Genomic DNA, 9,567 nt, shown 5'->3' on the forward strand with positions numbered 1-9,567 from the left:
TGTAGACACATATGATCTAGTACAATACGTAAGAGAACCAACACGCGGAAGTAATATCCTAGATTTGTTGTTTTCAAGCTCACCTAATGAATTAAGCTCTATAATAGTCATGCCATGATTTTGTGAGTGACCATTCGGCTTTTGTTATTACCGTCCAAATCAAAATTCAACGATTCAGTTCTTGTGAGAATATAAAGATATTTTTATGATAAAAGGAATTATGAAGGTATCAACCGAAAACTGCTTCAATACCTACCAACGTTTGAATGTTTAGCGGACGATTGTAACATTCATGAACTGTGGAATACGTTTAAAGTGAAATTGGGGAGCTTGTGAATGAACATATACCACACGTATAATTCTCAAAGTTTCAAAAACAAAAAAAAACTTGGGTAACATTATTCATTATATAAATTATACACAAAGGAAATGAATTTTTGCTAAGTATAAGAAAACGGAGATAAAGCTCATTATGAGAGATTGGCACAAATTAACCTTGATTTCAAGCTCACTACTAAGATCTCAAAAAAAATTATTTCAAGGGACTTAATTAAAGGGTGAAAACCTATTCTAAGGTTTTTTGGAAGTATTTGAAGGGGTGCGGATCAAGTGATCTGGGCATTGCAGAAATCATTTGCAATAACCAAATCGTTACAAACGACGAAGCAAAGGCAACATACCTAAATGACTTCTTTCATTCAGTATTTATTTCTTCGAGCGAAACCCGACACTACAACGACAGTTGCTAGCAATGTGCCGCCCATGATGCAGGTAGAACTCAGCGTGTACGATATCAAAGAGTTATCAGAGAAATTGGACGAAACCAAGGCAGTTGGCCTTGACGGTATTTCACCTCGCGTGGTAAAGCACTGCGCTGCGACCGTCTCTCTTTACCTTTTCCTTATCTTTACGCAGTCGCTTCGTGCTAGTGAATTGCTTTACGTCTGGAAGATAGCCCACGTTGTGCCCTTTCATAAAAGGGGCTCGAAAAAAGATGTCGAGAATTATAGGCCCGTGTCCCTGACACGTATTGTAGGCAAATATTGGAATATATAACTTCCTCAGCCGTCGTGAGTCACCTCACCGAGAACTGTATCCTAATTTCTGTACAGCATAGTTTCTGCAAGGGTTGCTCCTGCACTACAGAGCTTGTAGAATAATATCATAACTCAGGGAGTGAAATTGATGCCGAGGGCCACATAGATTGTTTGTTTTTAGATATTCGAAAAGCTTTTGATGCGGTTACGCATTCACTTCCTATTTACAAGCTACGGCAAATAGGTATACATAGAGATGTTATCAAATGGATTGACATTTTTTTATCGGAGCGCAGCCAGTGAGTTGTTATTGATGGCTAAAAATTAAGTTACGTAAACGTCACCTAAGGAGTTTATCTGGGCTCTATATCAGGACCGTTATTATTTTTATATGCATGAATGATATAAATTTTCATATTACGTCCTCCATGCGACTTTTCGCAGATTACTGAGTGGTGTACCGAGTTATATCTTGTGATCAAGATGCGACAGCATTAAAGGGAGATATGAACAGAATATATGATTGGTGCAAACAGTGCAACATGTGTTTTATTGCGAAAAAGTGCAACAATATGTTAGTCTCTAAGTACCTAAGCGTCGCGTTTTCTGCTGACTGCTCGTGGAATGCGCACATCAGCGAGACAGTTGGTAATGCTGGAGGGGCGCTGAACTTTGTTCAACAAAACCCAACAGGTTGCGAAGTTGAGTTGAAACGAAATGTGTATACTACCTGTGTTATACCAATATTAGAGTACGCCTGCCAACTCTGGGATCCATTAGGAAGCCAGTCTCAATTTTCGAATAGAAGGTATCCGAAACAGAGCAGTCAGGTAATACTGGGCAGGAAACTGTAGATCGGACATAATGATCAAAAAAGAGCTGAATCAAGAATTGTTGTCTTCGCGACAACAAAAGCTAAGGCTAAAACTGTTTTTTTTTCAGATATATAGCAACAAGATAAGAATAAACAAACAATTACCTAAATATACGTTTATATGTTTGTATGCGTAATGATCTCAAACACTAAATTCGTGAATACCGGCTCATGACGTTCATGTTTGCGAATTCTTTTTCCCGAAGTATGTAGCCGAATGTAACAAGCTCTCTGTAGAACAAGTAAGTTGTGTAAATAAAGACCTATTTGTATCTCTGTTGTACACCCCCCTGCTGTACGCCAAGGGCAATGCGCGGTAACTGTTGAATAAATAAAAATATCAGTAAAGCGTCTCGTGAAGTGTTGACGTATTTTTATTCCTTTTTTCCCTCGTAAATCCACCTCACGCAGTGGAAACATAGCGTCGTCTCGTGGTCTTTCCGATCTAGGTGTTGCAGTCGATAAATCAAGTCATTGAGTCGGTTCAGTCGGTGTAGTCTTGACCTCTACCAACCATGGTGGCTACGACATTGGGATCAGTCCTTGCTCCTTCATTAGGGTAACTTCCCGGCACAGGATTTCCACGCTCTGTAGCCATCTCAATGGCTGAGATAACGACGAAACCTGCATTGACATTGGTCCAGTCAAAAAACTTCAAACATTTGTTGTCATCAGTCGAACGCGCTGGAGGACAAACAGCCCTCCTTGTGGTCTTAAATTAACGTGACCTTCTACGCAGTTCTTACTATTTTTCCTCCAGCTTCTTCTCTGCCCCGCCACGGTGGTCTAGTGGCTAAGGTACTCGGCAGCTGACGCACAGGTTTCGGGATCGAATTGCGGCTGCGGTGGCTGCATTTCCGATGGAAGCGGAAATGTTGTAGGCCGGTGTGCTCAGATTTGGGTGCACGTTAAAGGACCCCAGGTGGTCGAAATTTCCGGAGCCGTCCACTACGGCGTCTCTCATAATTATTTCGTGGTTTTGGGACGTTAAACGCCACAACTCAATCATCAATTATTCCAGCTTCTTCTCTTCGTCAGACCATATCAGTTCGTTCCTAGTAGGCTGTGTTTCCCATCCCCAGTAACCCTGCCCTTTGCGCTACTGGCCAGCAGTTGTCTGCCCTCTCTATTGCAAAAACCAGTGCCACTGGATACCAGCGTCCAGCGCCATGCCTGATTATGGGCCCAGTATGGCGCTGGTACTGGAGCCTCCCAGCACAGGTACTGGGACGCTGGAGTGGCAGCATCCCAGTACTCTGCGCAAAATGGCTTCACAGGGTTGAAACAGGGGTGTCCATTCACAATAAATACATAAATATATAAATAAGGAACGCTCATTCACAAAAAAAAAAGTTAAATGAGAAAAAAATTAAGCGCCTCCTGACCAGACTCGAAATCGCCACCTTTTGATTTCGAACCGAGTACCCTACCAACTACGCCACACCTTTTTTTTTTCATGGTATTTTATAAAGTACTTGCGCAATAATGACAATATCAAGCGAACAAAAGTACAATCAAATCGCGAATGTAAGCGCTCAAGCGTTACTAATAAACACTAAATGGCTACACAGCGTGAGTTTTTCACATGGAGAGTTCTTCAGATCGTGTTATACAAACAAAAAAGGGGTGAGGTCAAACATTTCTCTAATACGGAGTACCAGTCCGGTCTAAAGTCCAGCTCATCGTAAATGTTTTTTAGGTGGATAGCCATTTGAATGAAGTGTGCGCTTGAAGAGGTGGTGGGCTCTGCATTGCGGTCTTGCATTCGTGTCTTCCACAAGCTGTGCATACCCATGAGGAAAAACATATCATATGGTACTTCATCAAGCGCTGCTGGTAGAACCATGACAGTATTGAAGAACCATGACAGTATTGAAGAACCATGACAGTATTGAACCATGACAGTATTGAAGCACTGTTCGAGCGACATGTATATTGCTTTCTATGGATCGACCTCTGATTCCACATGTCTGATGAGACCCAATTAGGATCGACATAGCAAATTACAACCTATTCTCTAATACTTTTGCGAAAATTTTGTAGTCCACGTTTGACAGCAATATTGGTCTGTAGTCCTCGACGAAGCGAAGTTTTTCCTTGTCAGTTGTTTTCGGTATTAACACAGTGTGACTTTTGCAAAAAGATTGTGGGAGTGTATCTATGTCATAACTCATCTGAAAAATATTCAGCAATATAGGAGCAAGTGTTTTCTTGAAAGCTTTGTAAAATTCGCCTGAGATGCCATCAGGGCCCGGTGTTTTCAACAAAGGCTGGTTGTCGATTGCCTGCTCGATTTCCTGTATAGTAATGGGCCCTTTAATGACTGCACAATCATTGTCCTTTAAGGGGTTCACAAGAGAAACAAAACTAGCCTTGAGGTGAGCGTCAAGATCATCAGAGGGAAAGCTAAATAAACTGTTATAGTACGTTTCGAACGCCAAAGTAATGTCTCCGTTATCTTTTTTGAGCACATCGTTAACGTACAAGTCTGAAATAGCTTTAGAAATCACATGGCGTTGCTCATCAAGTAAAGCTTGGAGCGTCGGTTGCTCAGAATTTAAAGTGCACTGGTTCCGAGATTTAATACGTGCCCCTTGGTAGGGAGCAGCATCATATCTCTGTAGTTGGCACTTAATATTCTCAATGTCTTTGATGTACTTTCCCGGCATTTCGCATTCCATCTCGTAAAGATTGCAAAGACTTTTAACAAGTATCTTTTCATCATTCTTTCTATAGAAAGACTTAACAGCCACAATTTCTAAAGATATAGCATGGACTTCTTGTTTAAAAAGCTCCCAAGCAGCGAAGATATGAAAAGGAATCGAAAAAGATTGCCTCAATGCCATCTGGACGCGATTCATGAATTCCTGGTCACAGAGGAGCTTCGCATTCATTTTCCAAAGGGCCCACTTGGGACGGAATTGTTTGAGATGATTTTCACCAATTTGCGCTATGACAATACAATGGTCTGAGAATGATACAGCTTCGGTGCTGCAGGACATTTTACGAGATAGGAGTGATGAGGACACGTAAATCCGGTCAAGGCGAGCATGAGAACTGCCTTGTACTCTTGTATATGCTGTTGCCCGATTCGAGACCCCGATGTCAATTAGTCCTGCATTATCTACAATACCGGATAAAAGCTCACCACTCCTGTCTCTCTTTGCAGACAAATTATAATGATCAATAACTTCACATGCGCAATTACGTTGGGTTGTAAAATGACTATTTATCCAAAGAACGCACAGTTCTACTTCATATGTACAAAACGCTCAGTCAAGGTTGACGCGATATTCCTTTCTAACTAATGATTGCGTCTTGATTCGACAGCGACGAACGGCTTCCGGGCGCCGAATGACGTGCGCATATTAGCAAGAGCCCGAAGTTTTCTTGAAGCATCCGCATCTTAGCTCTGAAAAATCTCAAACTGACTGCAGTGGCAGCCACAGATTGTCGGCTGTTGCTGCCGATAGCTTTTTTTTTCTTTGACAGCCAGTTCTCGCACTTGCTACTGGTCAACATGCACAGATGATTTAAAATGTATTGGTTATTAGATATCCAGGCACACGAGTGAATATCGAGTTTTTTTTTTGCGCAAGCGATGATGTAGCAGTTTTCATCCAGCGTGTTAGAATACATATTTACTTTTATATCAATACCTGCAACTAAGAAAGTGCTGAAGAAATTACTAATGCAATCCGCTGAAAAGTATGCCAGTTTGTTATTTCGCTAAAGCGTACCAAATTACCAGCAAAATTGCGCGTTCTTACATATGTGTCAGAGAAGTACCGGCTCTTGCACTCAGAAGGAAGGTTTCGGTGTCAGCCTGTGTTGCTGAAAACACGACACATCGTTCGTCGCCGCTCCTTGTGCGGGCACCGTACACGCGGAGAAATGGTTGGTTTAGGCTCAGGGTTGTCTGAACTGTACCTTACAGTCATTCTTACACATTAGTATTGTGCCTACCTAAAGAGAACAGCGCTGGCAGCAGGTACACCGACGCGGCCGGCATGAGATGCCTCGCTGGGACGGGGCACAGGGTAAGACTGCTCTCGCAGCAGCTGAGTTTCGGTGCTTGAAGTTTCTGTATTTGAGCTTTGAAACATTTCTAACTCTTACCTAAACTGTACCTGATGTAAGTAGAAGGTCAATCATTGCCAGAAATACATTTACGGAGTGGCGATTCCGAGCGACAGCCGTTTTTCTGGCCTCCGCTGGCGGTATACAGCGGGCGTGCCAGTGTACAGATATATGCAGTTATATAAATACCAACAGTTTAAAAAAAACCCATAGAAATGCTGATGCAATCCGCTTTAAACCTATGCCAGGGAGTCAGTTCACGAAGACGTGCCACATTAATAGTAGTGGTAGTAGTAGTATTTTTATTTACAGTAAGCCGGATAAAGAGCTCACTGCAGGGGCAAATGGCTAAAGGCGAACAGCCTGACAAAGGCCCTTGTCCCTCCGCAGTCCGTGACAGTGCAAAGCTTAGACATCAGCACTGACAAACAATATATATATTCAATACATTGGTTTCAAGCAACCTGAACTTGTAAACACAAAATTCAAACATAAATAGCATAAGAAGTTTACATAACATATTTTAAGAATTAGAGGTCACTCTCGTTAAAATTCACAACTAAACAATATCAATGAAACAACTCAAAAACAGACACAAAATGCATGCGGATACAATGAATTCCGCTGTATACACTCGTATAATTGACATAGAAGTTTATGAACAATTTAAGCATTTGCAGAGGCATCAGACTCCATTACGTAGTTTCGATAGTGTAGACCAGTGGTTATGAATAAGTTCTTTATTTGTTTCTTCAAAGTCGCACTACTAGCCCTAAAGTTCAATTGATCTGCAACTTGAAACCTGATGTTACATATCAGTCAGAGAAGTGCGGCCGGCAGCTTTCTCCGACAGCCTGCGTAGCTGAAAACGCGACGCTTCGATCGTCAGCGCTCCTTGTGCGAACATCGACACAAGGCGAAATAGTTGATTTAGGTTCATGGATGTCTAAATTATACTTTACAGTTATTCTCACAATTCAAAATTGTGTGTACATGAAGCAAGAATGGCCGGTAACATATATACCAACGCGGCCAGGACGACAGGATTAATGCTCGCTGAGCCGGGCATTGGGTAAGACCACTCTCGACGCGGTGAGCTGACATGCTTGAAGATTCTGCATTCGAGCTTTGGAACGTTTCTAACTGTTACCTGAAGTAAGTAGAAGGAGAAGCATGGCCAGACATTCATTTATGCGGCGTGGCGGAATCGGAACGACAGATTTTTTTCTCGCCTGCGCTGGGAACCTTTCGAAGCGATCGAGAGAGCTCATTTTACGTTTCTTCTACTTGGCGCAAAACCAAATTCCTCTTTCTGTTAGGAGTGGCGTGCAGCTCCAGGCTTACAAACGCTGCCACTTGGAATCGTTACTGTTATACACGGCTTATGCGAATATGGCCGGTATACGCGGGGGCATATACGACAAAGGTGCATTATTTATTCTGCGATACGTACGTGCGCCGTGAAAACTACGTATGTTCGGTATCAGTAAAGGTAGCATCTCTCCGTGCCATCGATTCAATTGTTTAATATTCAACGACACCCACACATACCACGGCACACGCTACAATAATGTATACGCTGCGCTGGTAGAAACAGAGCGTGCTCCAGTATTTACCAGAGCTTGCCAGTGAAAATTCCAGCGCTTCCAGCGCTTTGCAGTGAGCACCAACATCACAGCGGTCAAGCCAGCACCCCTACCAGTGCAAAACAGCTTTTTCCCAATGCGCCCAGCGAAGTGCCAGTGAATACAAGCACGTACTGGTGTCTCCAGCGTGTACCAGTGCCAAAAAACGTACTGGCATTACGCTGGGGACGCTTTTTTTTGCAAAAGGGCTTCCTGCTGATTGACCAAGCAAAGTCAGTTTATTTGGTCTTATAAACACCTACGATAAGTATGTGTGCCAAAGTATCCGTAGATTACATGTAACTATTTCGGGAGAGCTCCCAAGCCACACGTTATATTTACTGAATATACTGCAATCTGTAGTCTCCGCTTGTAGTGATTGCCTAAGTTTGCATGCATGATGAGTAGCGTGACATGGTTCCTTTACACTGTTTCTTTAAACGCTCTTTATCTTCAGTTTGTTGCTTTTGTTCCCCAATGTTAAGGGCACCTTGCTCTTTCAAAGCATTTGTTCATTCACCACGTTCTCGTACATTATGTCTTCAGTTTTGATTTTCGAATGCAATTGCGGCAAGATTCGGCGACATTTTAGTGACCTTATTCAGTTGAGAAATGCGTTAAAAGAAAATGGCTTCAGCTTACGCATAGCAGGGTTAGTTGAACACCTTTACAAGCGTTCTTTGACCTTCATTAGCCATAGCATAACCTAATACTATTGTTCAGCGTGGAAGTGTGTTCTTTGAAAGACGATAGCCTTTCTTGTTACTCTTGAACACCGAAATTTCGATTTTCATATCTGTTTCTCGGTCTGTCTGTCGAAGGATTCAGCCAGCGGCGAAAGATTAAGCCTGTGCTCAATGCACACCCATCTTGATAGCTGCCTTCATTATTGTGAACATCATCAATCAAAAACGATTTATACGCATATACGCGGCGCAACTTCAATAACGTAAGTATTAGGCAGTGCGTTTACCTATCGAATCCATAGATATGTAAATTTAAACACCGCAGAGTTTATTACGCTGTGCTGACTGTGTGAAGCTACGAAGGAAAAAGCTAGTGTTTCCGACGCCTCACTGAAACGATGTGATGCCGTCACCTACAAGCAGCCTTCCGTTCGGAAAAAAATCGTTTCTTCACATTTCTGCCATATGCCACTATATCTCACGCAGCACTCCACGATCTTCATGCGCAGATTGTCAAACACGCACTTTATTCTCCTTTTCAGACCGATGAATATCGTCTTTGACATAATTTGTAGCCAAGCACGCAGGTACGATGTCATTTTTTGCTTTACATTTCACGCAAAACTTTGCCACCTGCTCATATAAACACTTTTTTTTGAACTTCTATTATATCACAATATTGAGAAAGAAATTTCAGCAAGCATTTATATAAATGTGCAATTTTTATGTACTACGCAACAATGCAGGGAACTCTGCAATACTAGGACACAGTATTTAAATTCTTTGAACTCACCGTAAGTTATTGCGACAAAAATAAAAAAGAGACAGGCGATGTTTCCCATTATTACGTGGAGATATCCTAATACACGAATTATTTATTTCCTTCACTGATATTGTTCATGACTCTGCAAAAAAAGAAGACATATTTCACGTAATTTCGAAACAGCCTTCATTCTTCATTTCGCTTTCATCTCTGTCACACATCGCCCCCCCCCTCACCTACTGAAGGTAGTATAGAATGTTTCTTCTACTGTATTTGGTAGGATTAATTGCTGATCCGGCGAAATCGGAAGTATCCTCCTGAGAGGTAAACTATCAATTTGTTCGTGACCAAAGTTGGTGAAATGTTGGAAAGTATTAGCGTCAGTCAAGTCATTTTAGGTATATAATTGAGCAGAAATCTAAAACTAAGAATAATATTTTCTAGCTAATCAGTGACTTAATGTGCAGGGCTTCGACTTTAGGCACCTGTGCTTATTTCACGG

General features: G+C 41.9%; 1 long non-coding RNA gene across 1 annotated transcript; it reads right to left on the reverse strand.

Annotated features, from left to right (window-relative positions):
• Positions 1 to 2,249: 2,249 nt before the first annotated feature.
• Positions 2,250 to 9,164, reverse strand: LOC142803496 (uncharacterized). Its single transcript, XR_012894140.1, has 2 exons — positions 9,096 to 9,164; positions 2,250 to 2,535 (listed from the first exon to the last, which is right to left on the reverse strand). It is a non-coding gene; the product is annotated as an uncharacterized LOC142803496 (long non-coding RNA).
• Positions 9,165 to 9,567: the final 403 nt, after the last annotated feature.

Source organism: Rhipicephalus microplus, chromosome 3 (genome assembly GCF_043290135.1).
Source record: "Rhipicephalus microplus isolate Deutch F79 chromosome 3, USDA_Rmic, whole genome shotgun sequence".
Lineage (NCBI taxonomy): Eukaryota > Metazoa > Arthropoda > Arachnida > Ixodida > Ixodidae > Rhipicephalus > Rhipicephalus microplus.